Genomic DNA, 2,770 nt, shown 5'->3' on the forward strand with positions numbered 1-2,770 from the left:
GGTGTAAAATTTGCCGCAGCATGTAATCTAAAACGCCGATTGTTAATAAAAATGGTAATATTCAATTATAATAATTAATTGATAGCCTCAATCAATAATTAATTCGATAACTATATACCCCTCTGTCACTACTGTACATACACTTGTATACAAATATTTTTTTCGCATACAAGATTCTATCATGGCTTTCTTTCAAAACTTCAATTCCTATGGGATTTAAGTTGTACGTGTTACAATCTAATTAAAATTAGATCTTTGATCCGCTCCAATTTGATCGCTACACACATTTTATTCCAAAAGAGGGGGCGGGGGGTTAGATCTCAAAAATGTTGAAAATAAATATGTCCCAGACTGGATAAAAAAATAAATAATCTGCCCCAGACCAGTGTTCCCCCCTCCTATTAATTATTATTTTTTTTTTTGCTTGTCAGACATTTTTCAGTGAAGAGGAAAATAAATAATTTGTCCTTCATCTTATTGGAAATAAATATTAGTAGACCTGTCCTTCATTGACATGAAAAGAAATAAAAAAAAAAATAATGACTTGGGAAAACTTGCCAACCCTCACCCCCCCCCCCCTCCCTTCAGAATAAAATGGTGGTCCACTTTCCTGTTTTGAATCAGTTAGGGGAGCCTTTAATCTCCTTTTTAGCTACTATTATTAAGAAAAACGAATAAACACAATGTACACGCTGGAAATAAAATCTTGATCATGGACATTGACACCCACCACACAAATATATGCAAGTCAAGATTATTAAATCTTAATAGCCTTTTCAAAACCTGTACAGTAAGTACATGTATATGAAAAAGTCAAATCATTTTTTATGAAGAAATTTTATTTCATAAACAGCTTTTTAAATTAAGGTAGACTGCACAAGGAATACTGAGCAGCTGCAAATTATTTCCTTCACTTCATGTTCTTGTGGATGAAATCAATTCTGAAAATACATGTATGAGAAAATCAGGATATGCATGTATTAACATACCATTATTGAGAGTAAATTGGTGTTTAAAATTGAATTAAATTCAAAACAATGCATGGAAACATGCACAAACATTGGATGCATAATTAAATGTATGCAATTCTACTGTTATATTTTATTGTTTGCCAGGAATATTGCATGGTAATTTGGTTTATAGCTAATATGGAGCATACCATTTTCCTTTAGTTACATGATGGATTAACTTGCTGCCTGAATGAATCCATTGTTCCAATTCTTTAGGAATAGCTGCAACACATTATATATGCTATGAGATATTCTAAGTAAAATACATTGTATAATAAAATCACATTACATTTGACAAAACAATTCATGATATAAATGTATTCTGTAGTGAATTTATGAAATTAAAATTATATTAAAATATAAATGGAAACAAAGTTGTGTTACAAAACTTTTCTGGGAAATTAAAACCTCTGACATTTACAAGAACAAATATTTAGAATATGAAAAAAACATTCTTTCATCTTTACCAAAATGAAAAATAAATATTATCATGCACACGTGCATGGTTTAAAAAATGTGAAATGCTTTTTTAGTGTACATACCCTGTGGAGAAATGGATGCATTTTGTATTTATTCATTCTTCAAGCCTTGAACTCTTGACTGCTACAGTAATAAAAGTATTATATATCATATAATTAAAAAAAAATACATGTATGTATAAATTACAGAAATTAATTGACTTGACATGAAATCAAACTAAAAAAAATAAATATTTTATTAATTCCCCATTAATTTAGAAATTCTATGAATTTAAAAATATAGATCTGAAGTGGAGATTCTTTGTCTTCAACATAATGATACAATTTTTTTTTACATTATGTAGCATGTTTGTATGTCAAAAAGACAACAACATTACATGTTCAGTAAATCATTGTCAACTCATTGACTGCAACAATGAAATTTTAAATTTAATTTAGTTTAAGTTTGTATTACTGTTGAACCCCCTTATTACACATGTTGTCTCAAAGAAAATAAGCTAATCTACTCTATATTTACTTCATTTACATTTTTAAATTTCTAGTAAAAAATGTGATCAACTTTATGTGGGCTGTTATGAGGGGGGGGGGACACAAACTGCACTGCATTAGTTTTTCACTGACTGTAATACATCTAAATAAACACGTACACACTCGCGATCGCCTTTTTTTCTTCGATGTTAACAAAAGCATATCTACATATTGTACATACATGTGTATACATACCTGGGCTGAATGCACTGCAGTGATGGATCTAGGGAGCTAGTGCAGATCGTCTCAGTCTTCTTTTATTTTCTGTTATAATGTCCTCATATTCTCGTATTAGGGATAAACAATGCCTTGTCTCTTATCTTATCCCTATTTTCTTTAATGAATGTCTGGTTATTGCATTAAAATCCACTGCATATCTCAGCTGATGTCGCCACGTTTTTAGATGTAAACAACCTTCCGTGTCATCGAGTGCAAGCGCTTGGCTGAAGCCGAATGCAGCCAAACGGCACATAAGAAAGAGAATTATTTTAAAAACATGCTATTCTGTGTAGGAGAAAATCACTAATAATTATTTATTTAAACATGGAAATATTGCCGTTTGTTACAAATTATTGCAAATATCTGTAAATAGTTATTTTGAGCTCTATTTCCTTATAAGGATCAATCAGGGCGGAGCAACTATCATGACGTCAAACCTCATTATGACCTCATTACCATATTTTTTCTGTGGGTTGCCTTAACCGTCCTGCGATGAAGAGTAAAGGAGTTTTTGGGATAAACAGAAAGTGATTT

At 30.9% G+C, this 2,770-nt stretch overlaps 1 long non-coding RNA gene across 1 annotated transcript; it reads right to left on the bottom strand.

Moving 5' to 3' along the window:
• Positions 1-296: 296 nt before the first annotated feature.
• Positions 297-2,553, bottom strand: LOC134258822 (uncharacterized). Its single transcript, XR_009990227.1, has 4 exons — positions 2,213-2,553; positions 1,553-1,613; positions 1,160-1,232; positions 297-941 (listed from the first exon to the last, which is right to left on the bottom strand). It is a non-coding gene; the product is annotated as an uncharacterized LOC134258822 (long non-coding RNA).
• Between the last annotated feature and the right edge of the window lie 217 nt (positions 2,554-2,770).

This window comes from Saccostrea cucullata, unplaced genomic scaffold (assembly GCF_032062105.1).
Source record: "Saccostrea cucullata isolate Sc308-1 unplaced genomic scaffold, CSIRO_AGI_Scuc_v1 ctg5017, whole genome shotgun sequence".
Lineage (NCBI taxonomy): Eukaryota > Metazoa > Mollusca > Bivalvia > Ostreida > Ostreidae > Saccostrea > Saccostrea cuccullata.